Here is a 21,529-nt window from a genome sequence, read left to right as displayed (position 1 = left end):
ACAAGGGCCTAGTGTGGGACACCTCATAAATAAGCATGATGGACATCAGGGCTCAGAAGCTTTGACTTTCTCAGTAGCCATACCAGTGGACTGCTTTAGGCCTCCTGGATGGGATTTTCAACATCCTAAAAGCAAAAACATAAGAAAATGGTTATCTACAGCTGCTCCTTCAGAAAGCAAATGCATGGTCTGAAGGGGAGGCTCTCTGCAGTCCCGCACGTGTTCGCTCCCCTCTGCCCGTGGGAATCCGGTCCCTTGCAGCAGTCCTGGGCACAGATGGCAGCTTCCACAAAAGCATAGCGAGGCTGGTCCATCAGTTGCCTCTCAGGGTACTTGGGAGGCCAGTGGCATATGGCAGTGGCTGCAAAATCATTGTCACAGCAGGAGGAATCGCACTGCCTTGGTAGAAGTTATCAAATGAACATGCAGTTTCTTCTGCTAACTGTTGAATTAGTTGCCGTCATGGGAACTGCCGTACCCAGAGGGACATATCTACCTGCTACCCCTCCGTGTTCTGCATAGGCAGAAGAGTTTCTGAGGTATTGAAGGAGTATCCGAGTATATTAGAATATCCCCCTCAGTGTTCAGCTGCCTTTCACGAAATCCGGTCTAGAAATGTCATTTAGGTGGGCTACAGTAGGGTAGGGACCACGAAGAAGGAGAGTTTTATCAGCGTGATTGAGTTACGTAGGGAAGGAGTGGAGGAAGGCCATCGTAGGCAAAGCAAAAGCAGGAAAAGTGTTTTGAGTTGGTGACAAATAGCATGCAGGCTAGGGGAGGGGGGTCTGAATGCCTGGAATATCTGCTCTGGGTTTCCATTTGATATAGATCTTGATTTGGTGTAGGTTTCTAGATTATAACTCTTCTCTGGATTATGCAGTGGCTACTTTGGTCAAGAGGCTTTCCAGTGCTAGAAGGGACAACATTTGGGTTCGTGAGGTTGGAAAGTTTCTTGAATGCAGGCAGTTTCTTCAGCAAAGTGGAGCAAGAGAGCACCAACCACTGCTAGGAAACTTCTTCTGATAAAAGTTGGTGTTCCAGTGAAATGGGTCCTGACTGCTAAATTTGTCTTTGTGGAAAACAAATTTAAGTTTACAATGGAAGGTAGGAGAATCTTTAATTACAGAGATTTTTAAAAACAGAAGAAACACATGCCTGTCAGCAGTTATTTAACAGAGCTGGTTTTGCTTTGGGCTGTTCTTGCTAAGAGACCATTCAAGGTCCCTTCCTAAATGCAAAGTATCACATTGCATACTTCATTTTCACTTAATGTTAAGAATTACGTTTCTTTTCCCCCCCAACATTTCAAACAGAGCACAAGAACTTTATGATTACAGATTAATTGCTTTTTTTTATGATCTGCAGTGGTAGGACTGCAATTAATCTATGAGAATAGCTAGTGTTTTCCTTGCATCAGCCACAAACTCCTTATCTCCACTCATTCCATGCTCAGCAAAATGCCAAGCATTCTAATGAAAAGGGTTTATGGACTTCTCAAATGTATCCAGAGTGCAGATAACTCCTAAGTGATTTTGTCATTATTTCTCTGCTACTGTCAAGGCCATTTCTTCTGTCCTCTTTCATGATCTGTGTTATGGAGATAAAAATCAGCATCTTAGTTTCAGCAGCTGGAAAAAAGATGCTGGAGGACCACATGACTGTTGCCTTTCTATGTATCACCCAAGACACTGATCCTACAGAATTTTCCATCACACTGTTTGAGAACCAACGTTTTTTAAAAACAAATGGCAAAGCTCAAGCAGTATGCATTCTTCATATTTCAGTACTAGTTAGATGATGAACAGTAGCTGAGAAAGCTGTGAGGACTTTCATTACTGACTGAACATACTCATAGTACTTTAAACGTTACTGGCACACAAAACACCAAGTACATGAAAGGAAGGAAAAACTGGGCAACACGAGAATGTGGCTTCATGATTTCAGCATGTAGACCTGTACTCCTGGAAAGAGATGGAAAGAAAGCAAATCAGATCATGCTTAACTCACATCATCTGCAAGCTCTGGCAGAGGATTTGTGCTACAGAAAGCCATAAATTCTTAAGATTCCGGACAGGTTATTTAATGTGTGTGAAGCTAGAGGCTGACTTGGTGATCCCCTTGAGGACAAAATAAACACAAAGAGGAGATTTACCTGTACTTAGAGATGTCCTAATGCCTGGAACATTCCTATTACTAAGGGTCTGTTAGCACTACCATTTAAGCTTCTGAGGTATATAACTGACATGACACAACTGATGCTCAGCAGTTGCATTACCTTTACAGCTCCAGACAATATCAGGCCATGGCCTGAACTGGGTCCTGCCATTGGAGTATTACACATAAGGGAGAGTGGGAAAGATTAAATGGCTGACCAAAAGTTATGTACTAAACCAGAAGCCAAATAGAATTAATTTTTATTGCCTTATAACCTTAGTCCACTGAGTCACTCAGTCTCTTCACAGCTGTAGAGTTTTAGGAATCAGATGCTGGAAATTGCTTGTCAGGACTTTCTTTCCTAGACCAAAGACTCATTATTGCTTGGAGCAAAATGTTTACTGTTGCCCTTTCCACTCTGTAGGCAGTAAGGGATGGACAAACTGATGGCCAGTTGCAGTCCAGATGTAGCACAGTCAGGTTAAAATGTGCCCAGAGCTGAGCTGGATGCAACTTGGACATGTCTGCTCGAGAAGACTGCTGTGACTACAGCCTGTTCTTGGGCTGCCTCTTTAGCCATCCCTCTCTCAGTGTATCCACGCTGTTGCTGTCTACTCCACCTCTACCTTCAGGCAGTTTTAATACATGGCGCAGGCCAGATAGTAAAAAAATGGGGAATCCTCTCAGCTCATGACCCTCTTCTAGCACTCTGGAAAAGGGCTGGTCCATCTTTGGGGAGCTGAAGCCAAGCTGGACACAGGGCTGTCCTCTACTCAGCCTCTCCCAAGTCCAAGCTGGATTTGGGAGACTATGTCAAGGGCTGGCTAGTACCAAAGACCCTTAGCAGGGCTATGTACTTCGGGACCACCCAGAAAGCTTGTCAAACTTAGTTACATCCCAGATCTTTCTAAAAGACACCAAGGAATGCTATGGCCATGTAGAATTAACTCCAAAACAAGAGGGCACAGAAGACTTGGTTAAAGACTCAGGACTGTAAGCACCTCATGAAAGCAGAGTGCAAGTCTCACAACACACATATCTGGGACTGATAGGAGCTTTCAGAAGCCTCTGGCATGACTTTGTAACCCCTTTCTCAGCTGAGCAGGGCTTACTCAAGCAAATAATTGCTTTTAAATCAATAGGAAGGCTGGTATGAATAGTAGTGTTCAGCTCTTGCTGCTAAGGTCTGCTCATATCGCTTTACGCTGTATTGTGGGACTTCTTACGGCCCAGCACAGTGAGAGCTGGACACAAGCAACGCCTGGGGAATCACATCTGCTGCACACTCCCAGCAGAAAGTTTCTTCCTGCAGGGCTGCTAGCCCGCCTTGCATCACAGCACTGGGAGAAGGGCTGGGCAGTTTGCAGAGAAATGTCAGAAGTGGTCTGCATTATGCCCATACATACAGTCTCAGTGTGCAAGAGCATGACGCAGGGACCAAACTGTTATTCTGCATCTACAATGTCTCTCTTACATAGGCTCAGATCAATATGCATTGTTTCAAATATGACCTTCACGGTAAATGCTGCAGCATGAAGAACACATGATAGCTCTTACATCAATAAAAAAATGTTTAGCAGCTTTTAGCTGTAGTCATCAGTTTATATCACGGGGTTTTTCCTGAGGCTGTGTTGTTATCTCACCCAATCTTCCTTATTAGCCACAGAGCAACTTCCTACTTAGTTGATGAAGTTTCTTAAAATATCTACTCTAAGTGATGAAAACAGAGCTGATGATGTGTTTATCTTCTAGCCTTTTAATGTGATGTACTATCTTCTAAACTGAAACAGGTGGATTTTTTGCTTCTGTCTCTGGTTATTTTTCTGTCTTTTTCATCCTAGTCTCTACTCTTCCTTTTTTTTACCCACAGTTTGACCCAGCACATTGCTCAAAAGTCAGGTCTGACTTGAGTTCTGAATCTGTATTATTCAAGTGACTTTGCTGTTCCCATTAAGTAAAATGATTTAGTTCCAGAGCTCTTGATTAGAGAAAATGAAAGAGCAAATCATTTGTCATTGAGTTAGGATGATGATAAGGGCCATGATACTTAAGGAGGAGAATTATTGAAATGTCACATACACCAAGCTGTTTATTATTTTGACAGTCTTGCAGCATTCTTCTCTATTAACACAGAATGATACATTATTAAAACAAACAAACAAACAACAACCCACTGAAATTAAAGAAAGTTATTGAATGCTCAAGACTTGCATAAATCAGACTGTTCCTGAACCCGGATAGAAGAGCATGAAGTTCAGCTTCTACATTTGAAGAACAAAATCTGTTAGCATGTTGTCCTTGAGGGATGGAGGCTGCCCAGTGACTCTGCAAGATCAACAACCCGGTTCTCTAATTTTTGCATGACCTGCCATTGCAGGGATGTGAAAGCCCCTGCCTTCCCTTTGTCTTCCTTGGGGGTGATGCCAAAGTCTTTCCTTGTCCCACCAGTGCTGCAGTCACCAACACAGTGGGGTGGCCCAGCCTCTCCTCAGAAGGAAGAACCCCTTGCTGACACACATTTTGTTTCAAAGCAGAAGACTATTTCTGGATGCCACAGGACTGACTCACCAGCCCAAGTTCAAATCCCCAACCACAGGATTCAGTTCCTTTTACTTTACTGCCTCAGTTTTATTTCTTCGGAGTAAACGATGAAGCTTCTGAACACGCTGAACATATCTTCGGTGTCTTTCCCTTCTGTGCTAAGCTCAGGCTCAGCAGAAATCTTGCTCTGTGTCTATCTGCTTTTGGGGTTTAGGGAAGACTGATCCTTTTTTTCCCTGCCTTCATCCCAGCACCAGTTTTCAATGAAAATATCTGAGAGTCATAAATAAAGGGGGTTCTTCACCCATCCAAGGTCCATGCTCCTTGTTGACATGAAGCTCGCATGACCTGCAAGCTGTCACCTCATATTGTGTTGCATGCAGGCCTTGGCAACCACCTGTCAGTCAGCATCTGGAAGCCTTAATTTCATCACTGTGAGGGATCCCCATGAAATGCTATGCGAGCACACACGGCAGAACCAGACCCCATGGAGCTATTCTTTGAAGACATATTTGTAAAGCACTTTTAAAGGTGTCTGGCTAGCTAACGATCCTACGGGGCTGCTGGATCACCAATTCCAATCCCCTCTTGTCATGGACAATCATGTCTTGCTATTTCTTTAATTAACAAAGATCTACATTTAAATTAATGATTTGTTGCCCATGAGAAATAGAGGCATTTGAGAGACTTGGAAATCTTTTCCTGAGTTCCGGACTGAATTTTATTTACAGGCAATTTATACCCATCTGTTTTCATGCCAATTATATTCTTCATCCTGTATAGCTCGTCTCCCTCCTCTACACTCACCCCTCAATGTATTTATAGTCAACTGTCATAACTATCCCCATCCTTTATTTTGCCAGGCTAGACAAGCTGTGCTGTTTTAGCTTATTTGCTTTTCTGCTGATCCTCACTGTGGCCCTGTCTATATCCCTTTGTCTTTTGGGCAGTCTTCCTTGCCTGGAAGTCAGACTGTCTGACACGGGACTGCAGGCAACTCCAGAGGAAGTTTCACCTTGGCCTTATACCATGTTATAAACACTTTTTCACTGAGAATATTTCATTCAGGTTGGCTTTTGTCTTTTTGACAGGGACATCACATTGGCAGCCTAATCGTCTTCCTGTAACTGATTAAAAGACCTGTGTCTGCCTCTTCTCTTGGCATGTTCCCATAATGAGAGTGAGTGCGCACATCAGGGGATGTGCTTCACCAGGCTGGTGTTCACATTCCCTCTATTTCAAATAATTGGGGAGTTAGGCATCAAGGTGAAGGTTCATACCAGGTAACATGGCAACCTGGCACAGTAAGACGTATGGTTGAGAGGGAAGTGCTTGCATGGAGCAGGGAGATGCCTCCAGGCTGCAAGTTAGCACCTGGGCATGCAGGAACAGTAAAATATGAAGAGCTGGTTAGCAAATTTTAGCAATCATTAGAGGCAGCATACATCAATTTAGCTTCAGATAGGCTAACAGAAAATTAGGCAGCACAAAAACATTGGAGGGAGAAAGTTCAGGAGAGAAACGAGCCCAAGTTTTTCTCTGGCAGGGGTCAGAAAGCAAGCTTAGTTTTAGCTGGTCAATAGATACATTATTTAAGTTGCATCGATTAGGATCAGACATTATTAAATCATGTGCTGTTACCTTATTTAGATTAAGACAATTTCCTGTTAGTAGTATAAGAGGAATAATATAACATTCTTGTCCCCCACTATGTGTGTGGAAGTCAGTATTTCCTTGCACCTTTCTCACTGCAGGTGGGCTGCTGTGGAGCAGGAGAGATGAATCCCTGGGCCGAGAGGGCAGCAGTACAAAAGAATATAACTGCAGCACAGTGTAGTGATTACACGTCCACGTATGAAAAAAGTGTTCTCTAGTTCCAGCCCCCTCCTCCCTGGATTGATTCTGCATCTTTTATTAAGCACTCATCAGTTTAAATTTTTGTTTAAGTGATTGCAATAAGTCTTACAAAGACAATACCAACAAATTCTGAAGGATGTAGACTAATTTTCAGCTGTGCTTATTTTCAGCTGAAAACTACAATTTTACTCTTAAAATCCCTATTCTAGGACTCTACTTCACCCAGCATTTAACCCCAAAGCTTCAGAAATGCTGTAATTATTTTTATCTTTCCCTAGTTTCTCATTTTTTCCCCCAATAATTGAATTCAACAAACCAATGAATAACCTGGGATTTACTGCCCTCTAATGGCTAAAATAAAATCTTCCACCTTTTGTTTAAATGTGCCACTGAAATGAAAAAGTACATTCAGAATCTGCTGCTTTTTTGAGTCAAGCCACTCCAGCTTCAAAAAACATGTCTCCCCCTTCTGGTGGTAAAGAATCACTTATTCTTTCAACTGGGCTGAATAGTATTTTTTGGACGGTGTGAGTAAATTATCAGTCACTTTCCCATTCCCTGTAATTAGCATGATAAGGGGAAGACAAGAAGCTGGGGTGCCTGGCTTAGTGGTTTTTAATCAGTTTTGCATGTCCTGCTAATGGGAAAGAAGCAGTTCCCCTCAGCAATTTAAAACTGTTTACCTATGGACGGATTAGGTTTACTGTATAAGCACATTACCTGGGCAGTTTCACAAAATATTCATATGGGAAATCTGGACTGGAAGAGGCGAGTTTTGCATTAGGAGCAGGATTTATGAAGACTCTGGCTTATTCTGGCCTCTGGTGACCAAAGATACAAAACCAAATCCCAGACAGCTCAGTGCTGTGCCTTGTCAGCCCCTGCGTCCTGCCAACCCCTGGCTGCAGGCAAAGGAGGAGCCTAGTGGGAGACTGGAGGCATTTTAACCTGCTTGGATTAAAATAGATTAAAAATAAGGCTTGATATCATTATAGGATCTAGCTAGCTGCGAGTATTCTGAGGGCCAGCTGCATTTTCCCCATCAAGGTCAGGCAAAGGACAGGTCAGCCCTTGTGTACCATTTCTACCCTCTGCTAAAAACCAGCAACCACTGGGACCACCATTCATCAGCTGTCTAATGCCCCTCAGCCCAAGGAATCACAAGTTATAATTTGTGTTTATGGTGATGGCTCATAGGTATTATCCTATTGCCAAGAAAGCAGGCAGAAAAGATTACAAAATAGATGGATAAATATTGTTGAAATTGGGATAACAAATTATGCACCATAGCTGGATGCTGTCTAACATGCACCATCATTTTTCAAGAAAAGCGTTGTATTTCCTCTTGAAAGTTTGACTGCATAGTCAGAATGAGCCAATCAATCCTAGATTACCCTCAACTGTCGATGTGCTTTTGCTCTTTTTATGACAAAGCTCTTCAAAGCATTAGCATTCTTTCCACTCTTTCTATGTAATATATGGGTGCCTTATTATACCAGTATATTAACAAGTTAGAGTGGGAAAAACTGTGATCATATGATAAACTAGCATAGCATAGGGATTAAAATACCCTGCTTTTTTCAAAATATCATTCATCATACATCCAAGTTATCAGTTATTTTATTTAAGATTGCTTTCTAGAGTCAGCAGTATGCTGGTAACATTGTAGTTCCGGAGATCCTGTGTCATCCTTATAGAAAGATGGGGAGCAAAAGATCACATTTTGAATTTTGCCCATCTCTGAGCATCAGATTTTCACAGATGAGGGATTTCACGCAGCTCTGCTTACCCACGTCAGATCCCACAGATAAATTAATACCTATTCATTAGCAAGTGCCCTCAAGGCAGTTCATTGAACCATAATTTCCTTGTGAACATATGGTGATGGTCTTACAGAACTTGTAGAAACCTACAGAACAGACTTCTGCAACTGACTGGGTCCTTTGAATTTTTTTCAGTCAACAAAAGGTGTTTTTAAGGTGCAGATTTCTCACCTCTTTGGGACACCTGCTTTAGGATGCACAGACTACATGAGCTCCTCCTCTGAGGAGGGCAGCTCTGCTCTGTAAATGTCTACTTTTAGTCTCTAGCATTCGGAGGTGGCAAGGGACCAGCCATGCATGCTGTGAGGGCTCAACCTTTGCTATGTCCACACTGGTGTGTGATATTGGCAGCAGTTGAATAGGTCTCTCTCCATGTCCCCATGCCATGTAGGGACAAGTTGAATGTCCTTTTGATATTACAATGAGTTCTCAAGCTCCAGCTGGGTCACTGCATTTTTAAACTGTGCTAAAGCAGTGCCTCCCCTGGTGCAAAACAGTGCTACCACAGGGCCTGGCATCGGCTCAGCCAACAGTCAGGGCCTCCGAAGAATGATGGAAGGGAGGTCTTCCTTTCTGGCAAGAGGATATAGCTGATTTTCTTGACCTTTGTTACTTCTGGCCAGCAGGGTGGAAGTTTGCCTGTGATTTCTACAAGTGCTCTTCAAATTGCTGAAGAGAAACAGCTTCTTGTGGGGTTGCCCATTTCAGTGGTTCATGTTTTCAGCACCATCAATTTTCCCTCTATGATATTGTCAATGGGATGTGACCAGAGCCACAGGAGTAAAGATTACAGAGCCACCAGTTGCCACCTATGTTGTGTTTCTCTCTCCTTTTAGTTACTGTGCTGGGAATGCAGACATGGATGAAGCAAAACGCTAAGCTGGTCAGTAGCAAGATGTGCAGCAGCGTTGGTTTTCAAGCACAGCAAAGCCCACTGCATTTCCTCACTCTGCTCTTTCCTCCTCAGTTTGGTCCCAGTCTTCTCCGTGAAGAAAGGCAGAAGAGGACCAGCATTTGGAGACCAGCACCAGTACCACAGTAAAGAAACAAAGATTTTCTATAGCTCTTTGTACGTTTTTTAACACTTCTAAACAATTATGAACTCTGGTTACTTGTAATCATGGCATGTTCACTAAGCCTCTGCATGTTGGAGATTGCCTATTGCAGACTTTCTACAGTTACTGAATTTAAAAGCAGAGTCTGCAGAATTCACCTTGTGCTCTGGCGAGGTACTTGCATTCAGGCAAACAGGTACCTGAAGTGATAATGGTCAAAGTCGAACAGTAGATTCTTTACATCAGTCAAAAAAAAATTTCAGGCCAGGTGGTCCCTTCTCCTGTAGTTCAGCCATGTTTCACTGCCTACATCACCAAGAAGAAAACAGGTTTTTTTTGTTATGATTCTCAGATTTTTGATGCATAGGTCCATTTTTAAAAAGCCCGTTTTTTACTGCCTACAAAACCAGCCAGTGCTGAGCTAATTTCTCAGGAAAAGAGGTGCAACCCTAAAAAGAACTTCTTTGGGGTTTGTTATATGTAGCTGTAATGCTTATTTACTGTATTTCCACTTTGCACTGTGTCTAAGATGCATCTTCACTCAAAATACAACAGCTCTTCTTTTACCAGACATGAACCATTAGTCCTGTTGGTTTTTCATTGGTTTACCGTCAGATTACATACTGATTTCACAGTCTGCTTCATTCACATTCAAAGTCCTGAGCCAGGGCTGCAGAGCAGACTCCAGCTAATCTGCTCTTTGGTTATGTTCCTGAGGGCAGTGCATTAAGGTCTGAAACAGCAGGATGCCATGTTTGCTTTGCCTCAGTTATTAACTCAGGTCAGTTGGAGACAGAGGCATGTGGCAACTCTGCGCTCTGAATTGAGTTATGAAACTCACTGCTCAGTCTGTATCTTGGCACTTAAAAGAAGACTAAAGAAATACTGGTTCCCTGCAGAGTAAGTGCTGATAATTTTATTTTGTAGTTATTAGTTCAGCACTCTGAGACCCAGCTGTGAAGGATACTTACATAAATGTAAACAGCTGGAGTACCCTCCCTCAAGCACTGTCTGGTCTTATTTAAAATTTCTTAAATTATAAAATTTACACCACTTCCTTTGGGAGCCTGTATCACAGTCTAATAAATCTCTGTGCCAGGCAACTCCTGAGAAAGGCAGGCACATTTTTGTGTGTACACTTTGCCCTGTAGCTCCAGCCATTTGTCACTTACCTTGATGTTTATGGCCTACAAATATTATACACTTCAGAGATACAGCAAAGTAAAAAAAAAAAAAAAAAAAAAGAAGGAAAAAAAAGATTAAAATCTAATGGGTTGATCACCTACAGGTTACAGAAGATGGTGAGAAAAGTGGTTTTCCCTGGCTGACTACAGCAGTGGTGGTTATGTAAAGCACTTCCACCCAGGACAAAATCATCTGTCTATGAAGCGCAATGCTTTAAAAATAGTTCTTTGTAAATGAATCCCTGCAGCCCCCTAATCCCTGTTGCTCTTTCCATTACTTTCAGGGTACTTACATCTTTCTTCTACTTAAGAGGTTAGGACTATAAGCAGCTTTTAAGGGCAATCTCAAGAAGGAAGAGCGGAAGGAGTCTATTCCCTGCGGACTGACGCAATTATTCCAGACCACAATCTTAGATTCGGCTTGCTCTTCATTAAGCAGCAAAACATTTTTGGTGTGAGGATTGTCTGTGTTAGGAAGAAAGGGGAATTTACAAACAAAAACATCAAGTAATTTTATTCCAAATGTTATTAAATCAGGATCACATAGTTAACAAGAACTGGTGGGGAAACTCTGTTTTTTTTCCTTTTGTCAAGTCAGGTATGTGCCCTCCATTATTTAATCATGGGTTCCTTACTATGCCAGGACCTTGCCAAAATTACAATGTGAGAACAATACTTACTGTTATTGGCTATTACTGTTTATGGTTTTAAAAAAACTGAGTAAAAAGGAATACAAGCAAGCAGTGAAGAACTGCTGTTTCAGCCAGTTTCTTGCTGGGACCACTCTCTTCTGGTTTTAGGTTTAACATCTCCCATATCAACTGTGAGCCTTATCTCAGCATGTGTCACAGACAAATGAAGCAGTTAATAAATTAACAAAGAAATATCACCTAAAACTTCATTGCTTGCATTTATATAAATACTTTATACAGAGGCAGAAATAAAGTATTGTTACTAGTCCATATGAAACAAATGAGAGTATTTAATTGGAAAGCAGCAATTCAGTAAGTAGTCTGGAGACAGGCAAACTATAATTCTTTAGCTAAATACCACTATTTTTTTCTGCTCATCATGGTTTGCATATAATTCTTCTCTGTAGCCCCCTCCAAAACGTTTTCAGCATTTTGCTTCAGCAATAATAATTATTTGGACAGTTTGGAAGCGGAACAAGAACATGAAGATGAATCAGTACATGTTTTCCCTGTACTTCACTGTAACTGACAGACTCCTTTGGCAGCAGGATTTTGCTGGAGCAGCTTTCTATCAATATCATTGTAATGAGCTTTAATATTTAAATCCTGTTACAAGGGCTCTGAATGAACAATCATGAGTTGAGAGCTTTTCCTCATTATGTTATGAGGCCTTTTCCTCCTTCTCCTTCTTCCTTGTCTTCTTCCTGCTACTGTTTGTTTATTAGTCCATAGGAGTATTGCCTGGCCGGGGCAGCAAGCTGAAATGAGCCAGGTGCCTTGAATGAACAAAACCAGATTATCAAGAGACAACAAGTGTAAGCAAGAAGATAAATCATTATAATGAGACCACGTGAAGAGGCATATGAGCTACAGGCTGGGGGAAGCTGTGGGATCACACTGGGAAGAGACCACTATGTGTTTGCCTGCTCTTCTGGCTTATCCTAGTCATCTACCATTGATGTTGCCCAGAACTGGGCGCTGCCATAGATGGGACCTGTGCATGTTTAGTTTTCTGTTCCTATGACATGCCTGAGCAAGGGAGCACTCAAGAGGACAGCAAGTTTTACTTGGTGTAGTTTAACCCACTTTCTAAACTCACTTTTTTTCACACAGTTAGCTTTCATTTTTAAAGCAGCCCAGATGCTTTCAGTGTCTGTGTAAAAAAAAATCTTTAGCTGCTAAAAAAATCTCTGTGACTCATTCAAATTTGCAAAGACAGCCTCTAACCATTAGGAATCGTGAAGAAAGGAAAAGCAGCATCCTAGGAAATTTCTCCATGTTTTCTCTCTGAACTTGATCAGCAATTGATCAAATATCAAGAATTCATTCCTCAGTTTATGCTTCATATATCGATAAAATAATTAGTTATTTGGCAATGCTCACACATTTATCAACATACATTGAGATGTCCTTTTACGTTAGTTGCACTTCCATCTCCCCAACTGTAAAATGCAGACATATCAGATTGATTGGTGAATCAGATGCCACTGACCTGGGAGGCATTGTTGTACTTATTTACAGTGCATTATTTAAATCAATATTTGGATAATATCAAGAGTAAATGGGAGCTACAAGAAATAAGATCTCAGTCGTATAGGACATATATCGATCAATAAACCATCTACTCCACCAGAAAGCAGTACAGCATATATGAACGTTAAGTGTGTAGCATACCTGCAGTTTCACAGAAAGGCTGTTGCAGCACTTGGCAAGTTACTGGAAAGTGATGTTTAAAAAAGCCCCTGTGAATCACGGTTAATTACAATATGTGATCTGAAACAGACAGTTACCATTTTTCTAAATTACACACAGCCAGCTGGTGTTTAATTACAATAGATTGATATTTCTTAAACTGTCAAGAGTTTTCAGCGATGAGTAACTCATTTTAATAAATTTTAGTGAAGTAAGAAAAGGCTTTGATCTTAAAAGATCAGGCTTTGACATTAAGGAGCCTATCACTCTCTTGTAGAGATAGTGCAAATAACAGAAATCTAAGGAAGACAAGCCTTAGACAGAAAGGAAATTCATAAACAGCTCATGCTTGATAGATTTCTTGTTTGGTGGTAGTGTGCAGGTTGACATCAGTATGCTATTTACATGTGCTATTTCTGAGATACATAAAGATTACAGGGAGTGGACAGTTATTGTATGGGCAGCCAAAGTCATGCTCCAGTGCACATCTGAATACAGTAGCATGTGAGCATGTGCCATATAGCATAAGAATTAGGGATCGCTATGATTCCAGCTGTGCCTGGAAAATGCTAGGGATGGCGAGGAGCTCTCTTCATTCATTGGGAAGATCTTTGTTTGGAAAGCCAGCTGCCCGCAGGCCTTGTGAATAACACTCCTGGAAGCTTCAGGCTCTGGGTTTTGCTCCTTTCCTCCTCCCCTGCAGCTGCTGCTGAGCCAGCTCTCATCTGTCAGCCTCGCAGAGACAGCTGGCAAGGTGCCCGTTGGCCCTCCGCTGCCTTGGGAGTGATTTCCTGGGGAGAGGGGGAAAGAACGGGGATCCATCGGCTCTAAACACAGGTGGGTGAAACGTTTAGACCCTGACAGAGTTTGATCTGTCATCTGCGTCTTCTCTCCTCCTATTTTTCTTTCATCTTAAATTTATGATGCTGTGGTCAAACATGTCATATTGTGGCAATTTACACTGGAGAATAAAGAACAATATCTTACAAAAGAAGTTTACAAAAATGATCATTATTAATGTTCTTTAATTGCTAATACAAGCTAACAAGTCAACCTTGTTAGCCCGATGGCTGAATGCATATTTATATTCCCAAATAAGTGCCTAGGTTTTTAGGGATCCTGAATTTTGATGGTTGTGGTCAGTCAACAGATGTGAAAATCAGCCCGACGCATTCAGGCCGCTGCAGGTTCAGGTGCAGACGCTGAAGGCCCCAAGGTGACACCCAGCTCCTTGGGCCCCGATGGTGAGACCGAGGCTAGCAGAGCCCGGCTGCACTTCACACAGCCCTGCTGGCCCGGGGGGAAGGCAAATCAAAACAAGCTGCTAAGGCATGCTCAGACCTTGCTTCCCACAGCGCACCACGCAAAATAAGTAAAGGATTGAAGAGCCAAGGCCTACCAGCACCTACCTCCATTTTGTCGCTAGAAAGGGATTGTGTGTACTGACCCAGGAAAGCAAAATATTTAAACCTGCAAAATGGCTAACACTCCGCATAGGTCCCAAATAGGTCTTGATGGCCAGTATTTGCTCAGTCAAAAATGGAGGTGTGCTCAGCGACAGCAACTTTCAGTTTCAAGATACAACTGCTTAACACGTTTTAGCATTTCAGAGTCAGCAAAGCTGCTCTACAGAAAAATGTATCCTGCTGAATTTAGTTGTTTACTGTGGAGGGGAGAGGAGGCAGCATGGGGCACCAGCAGCCCAGCCTGGCCTGGTGTGTGACGGCTGCCACTGCCACCGCTGAGGCCCAGGGTTGTGGTGCAAGGCCCTGCACCCGGGAAGGTGCCGGCCCAAGCTCCTCCATCGGGGAGAGAAGGAAGGCTTAATTTTTCGTGGAGCTGGCTCTCCCCCTTCAGGGTCCACCTCCTTCTCGGCTGGCTCTGTGGGGAAGGCGGGTGACCACAGGGCACAACCGGCCTCCTGCCGCTTCCTGGGCCTGTTGCCTGAAATGTCGCTTACCCACTGCTGTCACAGGTGGGTCAGGCAGCAGCGGCGAGCTGACGTTTCTGAACCCCTGAATTATTTTATCCCATAGGATAAATACGTGTTTTAAAAATGTTTTACCCCTGAGGATAAAATAGGTCTCAAAGGCACAAGTGCTTTTGCTGTAGTAGTAAATGTCCACAGTGTGGTGCCAGTGTAGTGGTGAGCTGGGCCTCCTTGCGGCAATGGTGACAGCTTCTGAGGAGAGCCAGCGCCTGGGTTTTTTTTTAAACACTGAAACTAACACAGTCTTTCTCTTCAGGATGTCCAAATACTGGCGCAGCTCAAGGTGTTGCTCTTTCAGAGCCACTTGACTCTGCTCTCCCAGCGCTCTGTGGTCCTAAACCAGTACGGCTCAACCACTTCAGCTGGGTACCAGTCCTTTAGCAGGGTGAGCACCTGTGGGAAGGTTGAGCCCAAGACCCATCGATGATGGTGGACACGCGGGCCTCCCCGGCACCGTTACCACCCCTTGGGATGCCCATGCCCACCAGCGACTGCAGGAGAACCAGAGAGTGGGGTGTGAGTTTTCAGACTCTTTCTGGTGGCAAAACGTGTTTCTAAATAATTTCACCACAAGTTTCATCTTTCTGTGGAAAACCACAGTTTTGTCTGAAAACAAAGTCTGTTTTCAGTGATATGGACCCCATGAGGTGGCACGATAGGCAGGTTATCCAAACCCAGCTCTTCTTTGAGGACCATCTTACCAGTGACAGACCTTTTACCTAAGGACACTTCAGCCTCAGGTCTAGAGGGGAAAGGAGGTGGAGAGGTGCCTGGGAGCCCCAGAACCTCTTCATTTTTTGCTAACAGAAAGTTGCAGAAAACCCTCTGCAGAGCCAAAATCATGACGATGGAGCCTGGATGGACTGACACAGCCTGCTGAAGTGTCCTGCAAGAAACAGGCAGCTGCGTTGAGGACTGGAACAAACTACTTACTGGTATTTCTCATTCAAGATGTCTTCAGATCTGAATGAGCTTTTCTGGAGGCTTCCTGACAATGAGTTAAACAGATAAAGGGAGTTAAACCCTTGACAGTGAGTTTAACAGACATAGAGGATAAAGTCCCAGCTTGTTTTTCCTGAGCTAATATAATGGTCTGTAGACAGTATCTTAAGCAATGCTAATGTATCCTATTTGTCTAGGAGCTTGTTGCCTATGTACTAGTAAAGGCTGACTTACACCATTGTCTCCCAGACCTTTGCTTTACAGTGTTAATCATTGCCTACAAGAGAGACTGTAACAGTTGTAGCGGGGGTGTCCCTACCCCAGGATTATGTAGCTTTGGGCCGCCACCAGTATGAACCATAATGTTCCCCACCTCACATACAGATGTCTATTTGGCAAGTTCATTTGTTATTACTACAGTTGTCAGTTACACAATATACTCCGTCTGCTTGGCCTGAAAATACCTAGTGCATGGCATTTCCCTGATAAATATAACGTAAGAGTCTGCAAAAGTCTCATGATTTTTAATGAGTGTAACCCAGAAGACTGATAACCTCTCAGTACAATGTGAAGAATGAATGCTTTGTGACATAGATTGCAACACCTTTCTAAACTAAAGAGCTGTTTACAAAAATAGAAATTGGAGGGTAATGAGGAATTCATGCAAATTGTAACGTAATATAAAGTGTCCAGTAATACATCATCACTTGAAGACATCTACTGTATGGCTATTTATATTTTTGTTACTGGTGTAGCTGCATGAAGATTTGCTGTAGAAATAATAAATGTCTGAGCATTTAAAGTCTGACAGAAATGTGTCTGTATCATTCACAACTCAGCTCTGATAATACATTTTAGATCAAGGCCCTTAAATGTGTGAAGAATACAGGTAGAATATTGCAACGTTGTGTATATTACTAAGGCACATGCAGCAAACACCAAAATCTGCATGCAGCTCTAATAAAAGTTGTGGGTGGATGTTGGCTGCAGGAAAAGGTGAAAAAGAATAATTTAACAACAAAGCAGTGTGTGTATCATGAAGGAATTTCGGTGCAGGAAAGGCTTTGCAGAAGTAAGAACTGAAATATTTGCAGAACTCCTCTGATAGAAATTAAAATTCTTTGTTTGGAAATAAAAAACTGAAAGGAGACAGCTGTGAGCTTATGAGACACAGGGGACTCAAATTAATGTTTTTGGAAATTTAAAGAGATATCATCAGTCACCGATCTAAATTGTCATTTTTCTTTGTCTGACAAGGCCTTGAATCCTCTTCCACAGCTGGTGGGGAAGTGTTTTGTATCTGTAATGGAAGCCAAGCAAGGATCTTTTCTAGCATGTCTTCTGCTGATTGGAAAATTAAAAAAAAAACCCTAACGAAAACCCCATTGTCACAGCCACTGCATGGCATATTAGGATGCTCATGTGAGCTTTGTGGTGTGGTCCCAAAGTGATCCCCCCAGGTAACTAGCAGGGATGATTAGGGAGCAGCTGCAGGACTGCCAGCTGCTACCACTTTACCACTCACATTTTGACATGGAGTGTGTTGTTGACATCAATGGCTGTTTTCCTTTGCCAGATGTTTAGGACACCTGTGACTTCAAGCACCTCAATTTTCCTTTCTTAAAGAAAGATTCAAGCTCTCATGATGACAGTGAAAATCTAGTCTCACAACAGCTGAACAAAACATGAGCTCATTTCCAAAAGCTGTATTTTCATGTTTACTCTTAGAAGTTGTAGGAAAGGAAACCTGTGGTTTGAAAGGAAAAGGAAAAAAATTTCAGTTGTATGCTGGTGTAAGAGTGTTGTTGGAGGAATGTTCATTTCATTATCGTGTTGCAAAATGGTTCTTTTTTCATGTTGCATATGGTGGGAGGGATGATGTGATCTATAAAGTTAAGGTTTAATTTAACTGCAATGAAATAAAAACATCATAGTTCAAGCTTTTTTTTTTTTTTCATCTAAAAAGCCCTTGGCTTCCTGGACAGAGTGGCAATTATAGACATGAACTAGATATACATTATTTTATAACTGTAAATGAGCATGCCCACATTTTTCTGTTGCAGCCATATGCCTTTTAATAACTATGGTTTGTGTCTTGCTTACAGAATTGCCTGCATAATGATGAAAGTCAGTGATCTTTTGTAAATCATGCAGGACAGCTAAATGTCCCCATAAGAGACTTTATAAGTAACACCACTTTGCAGTTATGTTTTTGAACTATCAAGCATTTTAATGCTACTTGAAAAATTAGAATAAATTAAGCTGATATGACTAACATTTCACCTGTTTATTAACAAAAAGACTTAAATAAGAGGAGGAAAACTAGAAGTTAGTCCTAAACCCATAGTAAGAGGTAAAATGCATGAAATGTGCATGAGTGCTCCAAGAGAGGGGAAAAGAAGACAATTACATGCATTTCTGTAAAGATGTAAATGCTGATGGTACATTTTGTTCAAATGTTTTTACATTCCCATTTCTGTTGAGGATGGGGTGATGAATAATATGAGGGGTTATAAAGGTTTGCTTTCCGGTTGGAAAGTTTGTAATGCTCTCTTTCTATATGTTTTATTATTTGCAGGCTACTTATACATAGTAAGATAATTACTGCAGTTGTGGCAACACTGGAGTCCATTGAGCTTTACTGTGTTCACACTCACACAGCACATGCACATGCACAAGAACAGATCAGAGGAGGAAAAACACCACTAAGCCTTTTAATTCTGCTGCTGCACAACATCTGGAAGTTCTACCGGAAACTTTCCCAGAAACCCCCATCCACAGGCATACCAATAGGCAAGGGGATCAGGAAGACAGCAGCTGGCCATGAGATCATCCACAGCTTGATTTCAGAGGCCATGAATAAAAAACAGAATCATGATAACTCATAAACTGTAGGAAAGGATGCCACGTGCTGCATGCTAGAAGGTGCAGAGATGCCTTGCTATTATTTTTGCAAAATGTGAAAACTGTCATCCAGAGTTGCCAAATGCTGTCCTTAGTGTGTCAGCACTTCTGCACCTCAGAAGAAGTTGTTTTTTATACTGGTCAAAAGAAATACACATGAAATTAGAAAATGTTTGTCTTCTCCAGGGGAAAAAAAAATAGTCTTACTTGCTTACTTGACAGGTGGGATGTCTAAATAATTCAGGGTTTGAGAGATGATAACTTTTGCCAAGGAAATGAGAAGTTTTCTGAAAACTCTGAGTAAAACCTGTTAACTGAGAGTCTTGGAAAGCAAATGATTTGTAGGTTAAAAAGGCAAAGTACAGAATTGGCTACTGGTGATAATGGCAATACTGTGTGATGTGAGAATGTCTCACAGCTCCTAGGTGTGGGTACTCAACCCAGCTGTGTCCTGATGGTTCCCTGGGGAAATGCACATCACCCTTTCTCACTCCCTCCCATTTCCTTATGGTTGCATAAGAAATTGGGTTGATCAGACTTAAAGAAGATCCTGTTGATTCGTTGTATCAGTGTTTACAGTTTAGTGTTCAGGTAGATCTGAACATATCATCTTCATGTATCCCAACCTCTTTTAATTCTCTGCACAGTGTGCATTTTTCTGGAGTTCTGGATCTGAAAAAGTTGCTTGGAGAGGTTTGAATTTATCCAGACATGATTCGGTCATAGTCTGTTTACAGATTCAAGTACCATTTCTGTTTGAGTGCAAGATGGACTAGCTTGAACTGCTGCAAAAATGTCCTACCTGTAGACTGTATTGTTGATGCACAGGTATGTAAGTGCAGCTCAGGCAGCTGATGAACTTGAGTTAAAAAACTCTTGCATGGTCAAAAATGACAAATATGACAGAAACTAATGTAAATAGTATCAAGGTTTTCTCTGTGTACCACCATCTTTGTTTTGTGTTCCAAATTAAAGATCCTAAAGTGTTAAAGTATGATCTTTAGTGTTATGTGAAGCAAAAAGTACAATGTGTATGCCTTATTTATTTGTTTTGCTATGACCCTAAACCACAACAAAATCAGAAGCAGAAAAAATCTTGGGAATTTAAAGGCAAAGAGTATCTGTTCAGTTTTGTTAAGACACTTAGGGACAGAGTAGTAAAACTCTCATAGTGTACAATTTTAGATACTATTAGCTATTCTGTATTGGCTGTCTCTTAATGGAAAAAGAAGGTGTAGAATTCAATATTTGTTAGGAAGATGAAAAACATAAGAGTGATGATTTTTTTTTCATCTTTGCGATGCTCCTTTGGTTAGTGCCATCTGCCTTATATTAAAAACTTAAACCTGGTGAAGAAACTGTTATTACAATTTTACACAACCATATACTTTGTAAACAAAACCAAGAAATACAATATTGGACACTTAGAAATGTGCTTCCCTCCCAGTTAACGTTGGGACTGTCTGAGCAAAAACATGCTCCTAATGGGCCCCTTTTTTCACATTATTGGCATTTTGAATGGAAACCTATTTTCCCACTTCACCACAGCATGGGAAAACAAGGCAGAAGGAGACATGTAACTATACAACCACAGAAAATAGTCTGGGAACCTGGCTTAGCACACTTTGTAGTGAAAAGGACCTAGACTGTTTAAAATCTACAACCACTAGCATTTTGAAGAGAAAATATAAAAATACACTTTTCAAAGAACAAAAATTTGCATCTCTAGCAGAGTCATGAAGCTTGAAGACACTTGTTTTGTTTCCCAAATTAAAAGGAGAGTGTTAGGACCTTCTGCCAGGAAGAAAGTGCATTCCCATGGCTGTGAGAGCAGGGTAAATCCACAAAGTGTTGAATTGCTGAAATATTTTCAAATTCTTTGTGAGGTAAGTTAGACGAAGGTGCAAGCTTTATTAATATGAGTACTGAGAGGAACCTTGAGCAACTCTTTTAAGACTTGATTTCCCCAATTTGTGAGGTTTCAGTATGCAACTTTATTGATGGTAACAACCTATGTGTCTTGAAAGCCTGCCAAAGACTATTACATATACTGTGGCATTACAAAAACGTTAATAGTCTTTTTCACCATTGCTAAGGCTCACTTGGCAATAGGCAGTCTGCTGCACAGGTCATGATACACTTGCCTGGACCATGCCACTGCCTCCGTGCTCCCGATGAGAAGTGGGGGAAAGCAGACCCTTCTTCTCCACAGTTATTTGGAAGAAACTCACAAGCAAGATCTCAGCAGGCCCAATACATCCCAGAGTTTGTGTCAGCAGGTCTAAAATGAGATGGATGCATGCTGTCAGGAGGAATGGCCTCCACAAATTCAAGGGAAATATGCTGAAAATAGCCAACTGTTGGGAAAAACACCCACTCAGTTTCTAGACTATTGTGTAGGCCCTATCGATATGTCCATACTAATAATTCAGTTTGCCAGGGACTGAGTCTGGGAACATGAAAAGACTCAACTCCTACAACTGTAGAAAAACAGGGGTTGGGAGGGACTCCTGGAGGTCATCTCATCCAAACCTCTGCTTGGTGTTGGGCCATCTTCAAAGCTGCAGCAGTGCTGCAATCTGCCTGCACAGTGAAGAGGGCAGCTGCCCGCGAGGCCCGGCTGCGCATGGTGCCTGCCAAAGCGTGCCCGAAAGCCATTTGAGGCCATGTTAGCTGCGACAGCAGTCAGACCTGG

Source organism: Buteo buteo, chromosome 28 (genome assembly GCF_964188355.1).
Source record: "Buteo buteo chromosome 28, bButBut1.hap1.1, whole genome shotgun sequence".
NCBI classification, from domain to species: domain Eukaryota; kingdom Metazoa; phylum Chordata; class Aves; order Accipitriformes; family Accipitridae; genus Buteo; species Buteo buteo.
Note: the sequence above shows the minus strand (reverse complement) of the source record.